This window comes from Pangasianodon hypophthalmus, chromosome 16 (genome assembly GCF_027358585.1).
Source record: "Pangasianodon hypophthalmus isolate fPanHyp1 chromosome 16, fPanHyp1.pri, whole genome shotgun sequence".
Lineage (NCBI taxonomy): Eukaryota > Metazoa > Chordata > Actinopteri > Siluriformes > Pangasiidae > Pangasianodon > Pangasianodon hypophthalmus.
The window spans coordinates 17,044,866-17,062,226 of record NC_069725.1 but is presented as its reverse complement, the minus strand read 5'-3'; the positions used below and the strand labels follow the sequence as shown (position 1 = coordinate 17,062,226).

General features: G+C 38.5%; 1 long non-coding RNA gene across 1 annotated transcript; it reads left to right on the top strand.

Moving 5' to 3' along the window:
- The first annotated feature begins 938 nt into the window (after positions 1–938).
- Positions 939–11,854, top strand: LOC128320551 (uncharacterized). The gene is made up of 3 exons (XR_008304094.1): positions 939–1,270; positions 10,465–10,550; positions 11,420–11,854. It is a non-coding gene; the product is annotated as an uncharacterized LOC128320551 (long non-coding RNA).
- The last annotated feature ends 5,507 nt before the right edge of the window (positions 11,855–17,361 follow it).

Genomic DNA, 17,361 nt, shown 5'->3' with positions numbered 1-17,361 from the left:
CAAGCAACTACCAATGAATAAGCCTCAGTGCTGTTCATTAATGTGTGCACATTTAGCCATCGATTTGAAAAAGTTCACAAATGCGCGTTACTACCCTCAAATAAATGTTTTTCAACTTGAGTCTGCGAAATTCAAAATTAAATGAATGTGCAGCGATTTGTGCAAACAGAGACATATTTGTGAATACAAATGTTCTCTTTTATATTAATGTATCATAATTTGAAACAAGTAAAATGTGCATTTGTGGATCAGGTGACTCACGTGCATTCATTGACGTCTTATCTGTGTCGATTCTTTTCGGTTTATTTTGATTTTGAGACTTGGTGTTAGCCTTGCACAATCCGCACACATGTATCTCCCAATCCGCACACAACTGTGCCTCCTCTATGCTCACAATAAAGATCAATTAATTCTACTGCATAGAGAATAAGAGTATCATGAATCAAAATAGCCTGTGGTTCAATTATACTGACAGATCTTGTGAGTGTGAAGAGGAATTACTTAAAAATTCTACAGTAGAATTAATTCCTTTCAATTGTAAGCATAGAGTAGGTCACTGTATACTGATTTGAGTGGATTTGAGATTTGAAATGTCCATTTTATTTCAGCAGTACATAAGAAAATATTAATATTTAATAATATAATAAGAGAAATATTAATATTTTTGGTGTCAGAGACTTCCTCTGTGAAATGATCCATCTATATATTTTTTTAATTTTATTCATTTAGATTTATAATAATAATATTTTATATTATTATATTAATATATATCTTATATTATTATATTTTATATAATGCTATTTTTAATATAATAATAATAATAATAATAATAATAATAATAATAATAATAATAATGAAGTTTCTTAAATGATGTTTTTTTTTTATTTGCCTTAATGATTTATACCGTCTCTATAAACTTGATCGATTTTGCCCATAATTTAAAAGTAAAGGCTCAAATATAAAAACATTTACCCTGGATACTCATAAATACTGTGACCTGTTGTGTGCTGGTTTTGTTATTTATTTAAATTTCAGTTTGTATAAAAGTTAAGTTGCTTTGGTTGTGTAGGAGCTCGCGGGCGCTCGCTTTCCGCTTTCGGTGTTACTACCGCTAAGTGTCTAAAAGCCGCGCCCCCCAATTGAACGAGCGGCTAGATTAACCGTGGCTTCAGGAAGAGCGGCTGGCTTAACCGCAGTGACATCCTCCCAAATAACCTCAGAAACGTCTAGTAAAATGGATAATACTAATTTAAACCAGCAAGCTGGATGGGTACGTACAACCATTTTAAACTACGTAACGGGATGACAAGTCATCAAGCTTACTTATTTGTCTAGTTAAAAGGAAAATCACTTAACAGTGTGGGCTTTGACTTTGACAGTGTGGCTTTTGAATTTCTATCAGACTGGTCGGGTACGATCGTATAAATTATATTTTTCATCTTTAATATCTATAGTTTCTGAGTGGCATTGCTTAAATCACCTGAAGCAGGTTATAGAATCACAGATAGATGTAATGTCACGTGGTACTTGTTACATTTCACAGCGCTTGTGTGGAGATGAATCGTAAAGGTTATAAAACAATTTATACTTTTGAATCACTGTTACACGGGGCTCAGCCACTGATCTCTATATTATAGATCAGTGGGCTCAGCAAGTTTCTTAGCAACCTGAAATTCCCAGCTCTTTCTGAAGGTGTGTTACTACGGCAGGGAGTCGATGAGTCGTTGTGAATCGACTCCAAAGCTTAGATTCGACTCCGATCAGGGGCGTGACTACTTCAGGCCGTGTTCATAAGGACTGTGTAAATAAAGTATCGTACCCATCCAGCTAGTATTAAATTAGTATTATCCATTTTACTAGACGTTTCTGAGGTTCTTTGGGAGGATGCCGAAAATGTCCAGTAGCACTTGTTCTCAAATTAAGCACAAGCAGGCAAGTGCCACCAATTCTGCAAAACTGGGACTGCCGTCTAGTGCTTTCTGCTTTGCTAGGCACAGTTGTGTGTGGATCGGGAGATATTTGTGTGTGGATTGTGCAAGGCTAAAACCGCGGAAAGAAAGTCTCAAAATCCAAATGAATGGAACATATTTTTTTGCATGCACAAATTATGATACATTCATACAAAATAGAACAAGTGTCTCTATTTGTACAAATCGCTACACATTCATTTAATTCTGAATTTCGCAAACTCAAATTGTAAGGCATTTGTTTGTGCATAGTAAGATGCATTTGCAACATATTTCAAGTTCATGGACTGCATGCATTTGTTAATAATTTTGAGACTAATTTCATCCCATACTATTCAGGGTTTTTTCATACAAAACAAGTATATATCTGGAAAATTAAGGTTAACAGTGAATTTTCCCCCTCATAATCCTTTGGCTGAAAACATAAAAATCTGTCTTTTGGACCATTTATACCATTGTTCTCAGCAAACATGAGACGTCCTTTGAATTGAAGCCCCTTTGAATTGAACTGAACTGAAAAAAAAAATGCTAGGCTACGACAGGCAACCACGCAACGCCATCCGAAATAATCATTAGCTAATGTAATCATAATCATAACTATAACAAACATTTACTGCAGTTCTGCGTTTTTGTCTGAGTGGTGTTGCTGGCAGACGCGCACGCGCATCTGCTACTCAGATCGGGAAGCGACTCACATCCACAGCCTCGCTGTTTGCAATACGTGTGATGTGCTGATCTTGTAAGGACCATGCTGCAGCAAGGCAAAAGTGTGAACTCATCGAGCTAGTTGAACACACTTAATGTAAGGTCAACTAAGTTAATGTTATGTTTATGAATTTGCTTAGTGTTAGCTTTTTTTTTTTGTAACTCTATCTGGATTCTTTGGATTTTCTTCTTATTATTATTATTCTGATTTTTCACTAAAACGTGATGGGTAGCCCAAACAATCATAGAAACACCAAACTTTGTCACATGGTGCAGAATTCCCACTGCTACTCAGGGAAGTAAAGGGACCAGCATTGGCCTAATGGTGGCACTATAGCACAAGCAAGAACCATAAGGTGTACACTCAAAATGATTTTCCCTCGTAATTAATTGATTTGCAAAACCTACTTTTGCAATCTAGTTCTAGAATTTTTGTCTGCTCTTCAAACCCTGGCATGAAACTATTCAGGAGAGTGTGAACCTCATTAATTATCAAAAACATGTTGACATTTGTAAACAATATGGTTGCCACATGTCAATCAATTCTAATGAGGCGAAGCATAATTTACTCAAAGAGCTGTAACTCATGAATACTTGGGTGCATCCAGACAAAACCTGACTGGCGTATACAGGACAAGATGATGACCACATTATATAAAAAACTTGGCTGTCATCGGCCAATCAGATTTCAACAGGCATTTGAGAGTGTTAACATTGAGCTATTCTCACGATACTTGAATGGTAGGTTCAAATATAAACCCACTACTATTTGATGCATTCTCATTCAGTTTTGCCACTGTGGAGGGCGCTGTTCATGTTTTTGCTTACAAAAATGAGGATATCTCTTGGAAAATAAGAGCCACAGTTAAATTTTATGTTAATGCTAATTCCTTGGCTCAACCCATACAAATTTGCCATTTGAATCATTTAGCCCCACCCACTCCAATTTATAAAAATTTGCAATAATACGCAAAACCTACTTTTGCAAACTAGTCCTAGGATTTTTGTTGGATTGTCACATATTTGGTGTCAAAATATTTGGGAGAGTGTGAATATTAAGCTGTGCTTAATATTTATCAAAAACATTGAAATTTATAAAGAGTCTAGTTGCCACATGCCAATCAGTGGAAATGGGGTGGAGCTGGTTTACTCAAACAGCTGTACTTCATGAATAGACAAATTCATGAAGTAGACAAAATTTAAAATCTATGTATAGAAAAGGATTCTAAAGTGATATGCAAAATGTGGGGCATAACCACTGAAAAGGGGTAGAGTTAAGTTGAAATAGCTATTTCTCAGAAACCGAAAGTCCAATCGTGCTGAAATTTAGTGTGCTGCATCAATGTGCTAATCTGTAGCTGTATTTTTAATCACCACAGAATTACTTATAAAACATGGCCACCTTCAGCCAATCAGCTTTCAGCAGGCATTACACACAACTAGCATTGAGCTATTGTCACAAAACTAGTTCAAGGATTTTTGGCCAATCTTCACTAATTTGGTGTCAAACTACTCAGCAGAGTAGTTTGAAAAATCTTGGTATTTGTAAACAATATGGCCACCACATGTCAATCAATTCTATTGAGGCAGAGTCTAATGTACTGAAACAGCTGTAACTCATGCTTGCTTGAATGGATTTGCATGAAACCTGAAAGGCTTATACAGGACAAGATTCTGAGTTCATAAGCAAGAGATGGTGAGAGAACTTTTTCTCAGGACCTGGAAGTCCAATGTGCTGTATCTGTGTGCTAATCTGTTAGTCCAATGTGCTGTAAGTCCAATGTGCTGTATCTATGTGCTAATATCTCTTGGAAATTATGGCATACAGTTAAACTTCTTTTTAGCTTGATTGTTTTCCATATAAAACTGACATTTAGCTCTGGACACTCAAATTTGTGACAATTTGTATATTACGTAAAACCTACTCGTGCAAACTAGTCCTGGGATTTTTTGGGTTATCTTAAAAAAAATTGGTGTCAAACTTAACAACTCAGTAGACTGTGAACCTCAATAATTAGCAAAAACATGCTATTTATAAACAATATGGCCATCACAATCAATTCTTGTGAGGTGGAGCCTAATTTACTTAAAAAACTTTAGCTTATGATTGGTTGCATGGTTTTTCACGAACAATAGGGCCATCAATATGGCCATGGATTTTCACAAACAATATGGCCACAAACAATATGGCCATCACATGCCAATCAATTCTTGTGAGGTGGAGCCTAATTTACTCAAACAACTTTAGCTTATGATTGGTTGCATGGATTTTCACAAAGCCTGAAGATTATACAGGAAACCATGCTAAGGTCATATACAATGTTTGTGGCATGGTCATACATAGGGGGTGTGGCTGGGCTAAGTTCAAATAACTGTTTCTCAGGAACCATGAGTCCTACTGAGCTGAAAATTTGCAGATTGCATATCTGGGCTAATCTGTAAAAGGACCTTTGATGATGACCTTATTACTTAAAAAAAACATGGCTGCCATCAGCCAATCAACCTTTAACAAGGCATTGAACAAGGTTAACACTGACCTATTGTCACGAAACTTCAGTCAAACTATACATTGGGCATTGAAGTGCTTGTGACGAGGCTCAGATTTAGACATTGACAGTACAAACATTTATTAGACATGAACAAACACATTTTTGGACATGAATGGTTGAGATGATGCTGTAATTTAATAAGATAAATGAAACTGTGGTGTACAATTGTAGTACAATGGAGTAAAAGTGACATGTGCTATTAAATTATTACAATGGCAGGGTAAAAATGATGTGCTATTAAATAAGGCAGAACAGTAAATACAAGTACAATAAATAGTACATAGTAAAACTGAATAGTAAATATCTAATTGTCCGTAAGTGGCAGTAATGAAGTGTTGCAGTGCTAGATAAAGGACTGCTGGTGGTTAAGTAGTCTGATGGCTTGGAGATAAAAACTTCTGGCTGGTTGTCCATGATTGGATGCAATGGAAGTGTCTTCAAGATGGCAGTGTCACAAAGAGATAATAAGCAGGGTGAGTGCAGTCCTTAATTACATTTACATTTCAGGCATTTGGGAGACGCCCTTATCCAGAGCGACTTACATTTATCTCATTTATACAACTGAGCAGTTGAGGGTTAAGGGCCTTGCTCAAGGGCCCAGCGGTGGCAGCTTGGTGTTTCTGGGGATTGAACTCATAACCTTCCGATCAGTAATCCAACGTCTTAACCACTGGGCTACCACTGCCCAATGATACTGTGGGTCTTCCTCAAACAACGTGTTTGGTAGATGTCCTTGGAGATGTGGACACCAAGGAACTAGCTCTTAACTCTCTCCACCTCCACCCCATTGATGTAGATAGGATTGTGATCCCTTGTCTGTGACTTCCTGTAATCCACAATCATCTCTTTGGTCTTGCTGACATTCAGAGAGAGATTGTTGTCATCACACCATATTGAAAGTGCTCTGACCTCCTCTCTGTAGGGTCCCAGGATGGTTGTATCATCAGCAAATTTGAAGATCATGTTGGAGCTGTGCTTAGAAGAGCAGTCATAGGTGAACAGGGTGTACAAAAGGGGACTGAGCACACATCCCTGTGGGGGACCAGTGTTGAGTGTGAGTGTGGAGGATGTGTGGCTGCCAATGCTGACCACCTCGGGTCTGGAGGTCAGGAAATCCAGAATCTAGTTACACATGTGACTGTTAAGACCCAGATCCCTCAGCTTGACTATGAGTTTGGTAGGGATGCTGGTATTGAATGCAGAGCTATAATCAATAAACAGCATCTGCACTTTGGTGTCTCTTTGTTCAGGGTAGAGTGCATGGCCATTGCAATGATGTAGTCAGTGGATCAATTAGTGCAGTAAACAAACTGGAAAAGGTCCAAGGTGTCTGGTAGAGAGGAGCAGATGTAGGATTTGACAAGTTGCTCAAAGCATTTCATGTCCACTCATGCGAATGCTACAGGGTGGTTGTCATTCAGGCAGGAGACAGCATTTTTCTTGGGGACAGAGATGATGGTGGGCTGCTTGAAGCATGTGGGGATCAAAGTAAGACTCAAAGAGAGATTAAAGATGTTAGGGAAAACATCTGCTAACTGGTCAGCACAGGCCCTCAAGACACCTTCATGGAGGTCCTGGTGCCTTCCTAGCATTTACTCTCTTAAAGACCCTGCTCACTTTGGGTGTAGTTAGAGCCAGAAGGCAGGTGTCATGGTCAGCAGGTATTTTCACAGCAGGGAATGAACTGCCTGCCTCAAAGCGAGCATAGAATGTGTTGAGCTCACCTGGTAAGGAGGCAGACGTAGGCACATTGCTGCTTTTCCTGCCTTTGTAGTCTGTTTTAGTGCGCAGTCCACTCCACATGCGTTTGGGGTTAGAGCCGCAATAGATAGACTCCACTCTGTCCCTGAAGGTCTCTTTTGGCAGATCCAATAGCCTTCTGAAGGTCATACCTGGACTTCCTGTAGGCAGTCAGGTCTCCAGAGTTGAAAGCTACAGTTCGTGCTCTCAGCCTGACACCCATCTCTCCATTGACCCATGGTTTCAATGGTACGTTTGGGTAGGGAACCACTACTGTCTGATGCAATCTTAATCAAATTGGCTATTGGGGGTTAATTTGTTTGTGCACACAAAAATAAACATATCTCTTGGAAAATAAGGTGTACAGTACAAGTTCGTTTTAGATCATTTCTTATGCTCAAACTCTAAAAAAAATTGCTTTTTGGACCATTTAGCTCCATCTACATAAATTTGGGTACCCTTTCGAGTCTGGTTCCTCTCAAGGTTTCCTTGTGTTGTCTCAGGAAGTTTTTTTCTTGCCACTGGTGCCTCTGGCTTGCTCTTGAGGAACAAATTTATAAATTTAAAATTTATATCTAGAATTTATTTATTTCTGTACAGCTGCTTTGTGACAATGTCCTATATGGCTATACAAATAAAATTTAATACCAAAACACTCTATACCTGTGAACTCAGAAGAATGTTATTGTCAAAAGGCTTGACTAAACACATATGTTTTCAGCCTATACTTAAAGACTAGGACTATGTCTGAGTCCCAAACACTAATTGGAAGGCTGCTACCTAACTGTGGGGCTTTGTAAGAGACAGCTCTGCCCCCTGCTGTAGCCTTCATTATTCAAGGTACCAACAAAGAGCCTGCACCTTGTGATCAAAGCAGGCATCATAAAAGTATGATCAAAAAGCATCAGTGGTGCATCATAAAAGACCAAGTGTTCACTCAGGTACTATGGTGCCAGACCATTCAATGCTTTATAAGTCAATAGTAATAGTTTATAATCAATGAGAACTTTTACTGGATCCAATGAACGTGGTTCTGCTTCTATTAAGGACACTAACTGCTGCACCTACTGGAGCATCCAAACAGCAAGGCATTACAATAAACGAATCTAGAGGTAACAAAAACATGAACTAGTTTTTCTGCATCATGTAGTGACATTATATTTCTTTATTAAAATCTTTATTAAATCTTTATTAAAATATTACATATCTGCTGGTCCAGACAACATGTGTGTAGACCAGGTGCTAGATGTTCTCACTGACATCTTCAACATCTCCCTAAGCAGTGCCATCATTCCAACATGCTTCAAGGCCACAACTATCATCCCTCTGCCAAAGGATTCTTCAGAGTCCTGCTTCAACAACTACCATCATGTTGCACTCACATCCATCATCATGAAGTGGTTCGAGTGGCTTGTCATGACCCTGCTGACCCCCTCCATGGACCTCCTACAGTTTGCGTATCGTCCCAACCGCTTAACAGATGATGCCATCGCCCCCACCCTTTGTTTGAATGCTGTTCATAGACTTCACCTCAGCATTCAACACAATCATTCCTCAGCAACTGATTGGAAAGCTGAGCTGGATGGGCCTGAACACCTCCCTCTGCAACTGGATCCTGGACTTCCTGACTGGGAGACCTCAGTCAGTCCAGATCGGGAGCAGCATCTCCAACACCACCACACTGAGCACTGGGGCCCCCAGGACTGTGTGCTCAGTCCACTGCTGTTCACTCTGCTGACCCACAACTGTGCAGCAATGCACAGCTCGAATCACATCAAGTTTAGCTGATGACACCACTGTGGTGGGTCTCATCAACAAGAAAGACAAGTCAGCATACAGAGAGGAGGTGCAGCGACTAACGACTAACTCACTGCCTGGTTTGGAAATTGGATCCTGCAGCAGATAGTGAAGACAGCTGAGAAGATCATCAGAGTCTCTCTTCCATCCATCACAGATACTTACTCCAAATGCTGCATCCACAAAGCCACCAGCATTGTGGATGACCATGTGCACCCCTCACACAAACTCTTCACCCTCCTTCAATCTGGCAAAAGGTACTGATTCATTCGGGCCCTCACGGCCAGACTGCGTAACAGTTTCTTCCCCCAAGCCATCAGACTTCTCAATACTCAGAGAGTGGACTGACACACATACATGCACACACACACACACACACACACACACACACACACACACACACACACAACTGAACACCACTCAACTCACTTTGCAATTTTTTGCACATTTCTTTCTTAAATTGCTGCTAAAACACCATACACAAAATACTGTATTGACCACCTGCACTCTTGCTGCTAACACTGTATTTATCATAGTAAATACATAGTGTCATAATATGTTATGTTTATATTACAACATTTTAGTATTATGTTGTTATATCTTTTTGCACAACCTTTTACATATGGCATTTTGTCCACACTTGAACTGTGTACTAGTTGGTGTTGCATTGTCCTTTACTGTGCCTGTTGTCCTGTTTTAGGAAATTTGTGCTTGACGTGTGCTGTTTGCACATGTTGTGCACTTGCACTTTATGTAGTCCTGTGTAGTTCTGTGTTGTTTTATGTAGGACCATGGTCCTGGAGGAATGCTGTTTCATTTCACTGTGTACTGTACCAGGTGTGTATGGTTGAAATGACAATACAAGCCACTTGACTTGCTGCACATGATGCTACTGAAAGGCCATCCAGAGTTACTATGTACTCAGAAAGCTTGCTTCTAGCTGCCTGTGTCCTAGGATAAGTACTTCTGTCTTGTCAGAATTAAGTAGGAGGAAATTGTATAAGACCAAAATTTACTTTAGTATGCATAGAGAACTCTACCTCTACAAACTGATAAAAAGAAGCCAAATAAGACCAGAGCCAGCAGAGGGCCACTGCATTAACTCCAACATCATTTTCTAGTCTATCAAGGAGAAGACTATGATCAATGGTATCAAAAGTTGCTCCAAGGTCCATCAACACTAGCAAGGATCTGCTAACCTTTTTTTTTTTCATTTACCACTTCAACCAGTGCTGTCTCAGTACTTTGGTAAGACCTAAATCCTGAATGATAGAGTTCATGATTGTTATTCCTATGAAAGTATGAGCATAACTGCTGTGCGTCAAACTTTTCTAGAATCTTGGAGATAAAAGGGAGGTTTGATATTAGCTGTCAGGGGTCGAGATCAGGCTTTTTACTCAGGGGTTTGATAACTGCTAGTTTAAAGAATTTAGGTAAATAACCAGTGCTAAGAGAAGAATTGATTTTTTTAATTATTTATTTATTTATTTATTTATTTTTAAGAATAGGTTCAATTACTTCTGGTATTGTCTGTTTGATGAAATGTGTAGTTAAGGGATTTTGTAATTGAAAAAATTCATAAAGTCATCTCTACTATACTACTATATACTGATGGTGTGTATGTTTCTATGATGGTCTTATTTCTAGTTAATGTTTCTACAGTATTAATTAAGAACCTGTAATTATTTTTGTTATCTTCTTTTAAGGTGGAGAGGTATGCTGATCTAGCAGTGCTAAAAGCCTTTCTATAGATCAGGAGGCTCCCCTTCCAATCAAGTTGGAATGCAAGCAAGTTAGTTTGATACCATTTACATTCTAATTTATGAAGATACATCATCTGTAGCAGAACATTGACTCTATGTATTCAGCTGCCAGATCTGCAGGGTCAGATCATGATCCAATCAAATTTGGCAACTTGGAGATTATTGATAAAACTATGTAAAGTAGCTGACATGAATGTATTTTTGACATAGTAGTGTGGTAAAGTGCATATATTATGACTAAGGCACATTTTAAATGAGATGAGGTAATGATCTGAGATAGCCTTAGACTGGGGTAATGGGACTATATTTTCTATATTTAATCTGAATGTTAGTATTAAATCAAGAGTTTTTTTTTTTTTATATATAAGTGGGTCCTGTTCTGATTAACCCCTACTGAATCTAGAATGGACACAAATGCTGTTCTCAGTGGGACTTGTGGACAACCAGGTTTTGGGGTCTGTATATATATATATATATATATATATATATATATATATATATATATATATATATATATATATATATATTGTTATTATGGGAAGCAACTGGGTAAACCTATTTTTTGTGGCTACATATGTTATGTTAGTAGAGAGAATTACAAATGCATTGAATTCATGTCCAGGTTTTAGTGTGATGCCTATAAATTTTGTGTCATTATAAATAACTGCATCACCTCCTCCTCTGCCAGTTAGATGAGAGTGATATATATGTATATAACTATCCAGGGGGACTACCTTTATTCTGTTAAATATTTCTGTTAAACACAGTACAATAAACTCCTGATCAGTAATAGAGGGTGTCCCTAACGTTTCCATATGTAGGAGAAATTAACCCTTTTTAGCAAAATGTCTTCCAAAGTTTTTCATACTTAGTTTATATTATGTATATTCTTTTCCAGATAGCCTTTAAGAATGCCCTTGACAAAAGAAGAAAGCATTGCAATCATTCTCATGGCTGAATCAGGAAGCTGTCGCAAGGTTACGATGGACTTTAACAGGAAACATGGCAAGCAACACTGCTGCCAAACTTATTAACAAATTCAAAAAGACTGGAAATGTTGTGGACCAACCGAGAAGTGGATGTCCACGAACATCCACTGATGAAGGCACAACCGCTGTAGTGCTGACATAGATAGTCCCCTATGTATGGAAATGTTTGGGACACCCTGTAGTATCATTACAATAAGTGCTTTGCATGCAAGAGATCTAATATTTAACAGTCCTAGCTTCAGCTAAAAGGTACTGGCTGTGCATTCAGTATGATCTAATTTTATGTCCCATGTTCTCCTTCAATGGTTTTTCTTTATTTTTATTATTTTCAACATTGTACATTAATACTGAAGATATCCAAACTATGAAAGAACATGTATGGAATTATGTAGTAAACAAAAAGTGTTAAACAACTCAGAATATGTTTTATATTTCAGATTGTCCAAAGTAGCTTACATTTAGCTTTGATGACAGCTTGGCGCACTCATGGCATTCTCTCAACAGATTCATGAGGTAGTCACCTGGAATGGTTTTCAGTTCACAGGTGGGCCTTGTCAAGAGTTAATTTGTGACATTTCTTGACTTCATAATGTGCATAAGACCATCAGTTGTTTTGTGCAGAGGAAGGGTGGGTACAGAGTCAATAATATTAGTGCTACTACAACTATTTTACAAATTCATATTATGGCAAGAAACACTCAGTTAAGTAAAGAGAAAAGACTGGCCATCATTACTTTAAGAAATGAAGGTAACTCAATTCGAAAAATCTCAAGAACTTTGAATGTAACCATCAAATGCTATGATGAAAATCGCTCTCATGAGGACCGTCCCAGGAAAGGAAGACCAAGAGCTACATCTGCTGCAGAGGATAAGTTTGTTAGAATTACCAGCTTCAGAAACCGCCGATTTACAGCACCTCAGATTACAGCCCACATAAATGCTTCTCGGAGTTCAAGTGGCAGACATATTTCAACATCCACTGTTCAGAGGAGACTGCATGAGTCAGGCTTTCATGGTAGAATTGCGGCAAAGAAACCATTACTTCAGAAAAACAACAAGCAGAAGAGACTTGCTTGGGTCAAGAAACACAAGGAATGGACATTAGATCAGTGGAAAACTGTCCTTTGGTCTGATGAGTCCAAATTTGAGATTTTTGGTTTTAACCGCCGTGTCTTTGTTAGACGTAGAGAGGGTGAACGGACGGTTCCTGAATGTGTGGTTCCCACTGTGAAGCATGGAGGAGGAGGTGTGATGGTGTGGGGGTGCTTTGCTGGTGACACTGTTGGTGACTTAATCAAAACTGATTACTTAACCAGCATGGCTACCACAGCATTTTGCAGAGACATTGCACTTAGTGGGGCCATCATTTGTTTTCCAACAGGACAATGACCCCAAACACACCTCTAGGTTATGTAAGAGCTATTTGTCCAAGAAGGAGAGTGATGGAGTGCTGCATCAGATGACCTGGCCTCCACAATCACCCAATCTAAATCCAATTGAGATGTTTTGGGATGAGTTGGACTGGAGAGTGAAGGAAAAGCAGCCAACAAGTACTCAACACCTCTGGGAACTCCTTCAAGATTGTTGGAAAACCATTTCAGGTGACTACCTCATGAGGCTGACTGAGAGAATGCCAAGATTGTGCAAAGCTCTCATCAAAGCAAAAGGTGGCTACTTTGAAGAATTGAAAATATAAAACACATTCTGGGTTATTTAACACGTTGTTGTTGTTTACTACATAATTCCATACACGTTCTTTCATAGTTTGGATGTCTTCAGTATTAATATACAATGTTAAAAACAATAAAAATAAAGAAGAACCATTGAATAAGAAGGTGTGTCCAAACTTTTGACTGGTACTGTACATATTATGCAAATTTCATAAATTTGAGTGTGTGTGTGTGTGTGTGTGTGTGTGTGTGTGTGTGTGTATGTGTGTGGCTCAATGGTCCAAAATTTTATGTGTTCAGCCAAAGGGTTATGAGGAAAAATAAATTTTACTATTAACCTTATTTTTCCAGAGATGTACTTGTTTATGTGTGAAAAAACACAAACAGCACCCCACAGTGGCTAATTTGAGGGAGTCGCATGGTTTACTCATCCTGTATATGAAACCATGCACACAATCATGAGTTAGAGCTGTATGTGTAAATTAGTGTCCAACTCCTTGAAACTGATTGAGATATGGTGGCCATATTGTTTACAAATGTCAACATGTTTTTGATAATTATTGACTTTCACACTCACCTGAGAATTTTGACACTAAGATTGTAAAGATCCTAGAACTAGTTTGCAAACATAGGTTTCGCATATTATGCAAATCATCACAAATTATTACAAATTTCCATAGGCACAGGTAAATGGTCCAGAAGCCTTTTTTGTTTTTGCGCAAAAGAAACAACCTTAAAAAGATTTTTAGAATCTTAAAATTTTCATTGTGCACCTTATTACAAGATATGCACAAAAATGAACTTAAGTTATTAAAAATTTATGGCCATGCTTTTTAAGTAATCAGGTCATCAATGGTCCACTTACAGATTGCCCAGATATGCATGCTACCAAATTTCAAGACTTTGAACTTTGAACTTGGCCCAGCCTCACCCCTTATATATGATCATGCCCCAAACTTTGCATATGACCTCAGATTTCAGGTTTTGTGCAAATCCATGCAACCAATCACGTGTTAAAGCTGCAAGTGCGCCCCAACATGGAACCCACCTTTCAGGTTTCAGAACAACAGCTTAATGTTAACCCTGTCAACGTTCTGCTAAAAACTGATTGGCTGGTGGTGGCCATGTTTTTTTTTTTTTTTTTAAACTAATTGGGTCATCATCAAATATCCTCTTACAGATTAGCAGACACATGAAGTATACCAAATTTCAGCTTGATCGGACTTACAGTTTCTGAAAAACAGTTATCTGATATTAGCTCTGTCCCCTATGTATGGCCATGCCCCAAACAAGATTACCTCAGAATATACGGCATATATGAAATATAAGAGTTAAATTATAAATAATAAATATAACCACAAGCAGCAATCTGACCAAGCACTCCAGTCCAAGCACCCCAGGCAAATAGTGCCCACGGTGGCCAATTGTAGTCAACATACAGACAACAATAAGAGACGATAGATGAACATACTTATAAAGATTTATGATGAAAGCTCAGTGATAGCTGTGTGAAATGCCTGCTGAAAGCTGATTGTTTTTGAAGTAATTCAGTGACGAATAAAAGTCCACTTACAAGATTAGCAGTTCAATACTGCACACAAAATTTTAAAATCAGTTGGACTATTGGTTCCGAAGAAACAGCTATTATGAGCTCAGCAAATTATCAAAAATATGAGTGGGCAGAGCTAAATGGTCCAAAGGCACATTTTTAGGGGGTAAGGAGAAAAAGCATGGGAAAAAAGAAGTTTCACAATACCCCTTAAATTACAAAAGAATGCTTGTTTATAATGTACAAAAACATGAATTGTGTCCACCCCCAGAGACGAAGTTGAGTGAGACTGTATCAATTATTAGGGGGTCCTTAGAGGGACCATACTTTCCAGTTTCGTGATGATAACTCAGTGTTATGAGTCAAATACCAGCTGAAAGCTGATTGGCCTATGACCATGTTTTTTAAGTAATCAAATCATAATCAAACATCCACTTGCAAATTAGCATAGAGATGCAGTATACCGAGTTTCAGCTCGATCAGACATACGGTACTTGAGAAACAGTTACCCGACATTAGCCCCGTCCCTTATGCATGACCATGCCCCAATCTTTGCACATGACCTCATGCTCATCCTCATCCTCATGCTTGTTTCAGAGAACCTGAGGCACAAGTAACAATTTTCACTATATGACTTACAGTATTCGAGATACGAGCCAAAAGGTAAAATACTTTCCTATAGCACCACCATTTGGCCAATCAGGCTCATTGCAAGTTTCGGGCTATATTTTAAGTTTCATTCAAATCCATGATGCAAATCATCATCAGTTTGAATGGGCATGGCTAAATGGTCCAAAAGGCAATCATCTACAGTCAGGTCCAGAAGTATTTGGACAATTACAGATTTTTGTGATTTTGCCTTTATGGATTTGCCACCACAATGGATTTGAAATAAAACAATCAAGATGTGATCGAAGTGTAGACTTTCAGCTTTATTTTAAGAGGTTCCACAAAAATATGGCATTTACCATTTAGCAATTACAGCCATTTTCAACAAAGTACCTCCATTTTCAGGGGCTCAAAGGTATTTGGACAAAGTGACATAGTTGTAAATATAACCATAATTGTAATACTTGGATGAAAATCCTTTGCAGTCAATGACTGCCTGAAGTCTGGAGCCCATGTTCTCAAAACTCAAATTCTGAGTTTCCTCCCCGGAGATGCTTTGCCAGGCCTTCACTGCAGTCACCTTCAGTTGCTGCTTGTTTGTGGGTCTTTCTGCCTTCAGTCTTGTCTTCAGTGAGTGAAAAGCATGCTCTATTGGGTTGAGATCAGGCGACTGACTTGGCCATCGAAGAATATTCCATTTCTTTGCCTTCAAAAAGTCTTGAGTTGCTTTCGCAGTACGTTTAGGGTCATTATCCACCTGCACTGTGAAGGGGCGTCCTATCAGTTTTGTAGCATTTGGCTGAATGTGAGCAGAGAGTATAGCCCTATACACCTCAGAATTCATCTTGCTACTTCTGTCAGCAGTCACATCATCAATAAACACCAGTGAGCCCATTCCATTGGCAACCATACATGCCCATGCCATAACACTGCTTCCACCATGTTTGACACATGATGTGGTATACTTTGGATCATGAGCTGTTCCTTTCGCCATACTTTTTTCTTCCCATCATTCTGGTACAAGTTAATCTTGGTTTCATCAGTACAAAGAATCTTATTCCAGAACATGGGAGGCTTTTTAGATGTTTTCTGGCAAAGTCTAATCTGGCGTTCCTGTTCTTGAATGTTACCAGTGGTTTGCACTGTTAACCCTGTATTTACATTCACGAAGGTGTCTCTTGATTGTAGATTTTGACAATGATACATCTACCTTCTCCAGAGTATTCTTGACTTCTGTTGATGCTGTGAAGAGGTTTTTCTTCACCAAGGAAAGGATTCTGCGATCATCCACTTTAGTTGTCTTCTGTGTTCTTCCAGGCCTTTCGATGTTGTTGAGCTCACCAGTGCTTTCTTTCTTTTTAAGAATGTACCCAACTGTTGATTTTTGGTTTTTGCCATCTCTCTTATAGATTTATGTTGTTTTTTCAGCCTAGCTCCAGTCGAACAGCTGCCAAATGCCAAATCAACACCTGATATCAACTCCAGACCTTTTATCTGCTTCATTTGTCTTGAAGTAATGAGAGAATGGACCGCATCTGGTCAGTAAACCTCTTGTCAGGCAATTGTCCAAATACCTTTGAGCCCCTGAAAATGGAAGTACTTTGCTTAAAATGGCTGTAATTCCTAAATGGTAAATGCCGTATTTTTGTGGAACCTCTTAAAATAAAGCTGAAAGTCTACACTTCAATCACATCTTGATTGTTATATTTCAAATCCATTGTGGTGGTGTACAAAGGCAAAATCACAAAAACTCTATCATTGTCCAAATACTTCTGGATCTGACTGTATATAACCAGCAACACAATCAAGCTACAAAAAAAGGAAATTCACTTCTACACCTTATTTTCTAAGAGATATGCTTTTGTGTGGAAAAATATGAAAAGCACCTCCCCCTAGTGACCAATTTGAGTGAGATTGGGTTACTACGTGAACCTACCATTCAAGTTTCAAAATGATAGCTTAATGTTAATCTTGTCAAATGCATGTTGAAAGCTGATTGGCCAATGGCTATGTTTTTTTTTTG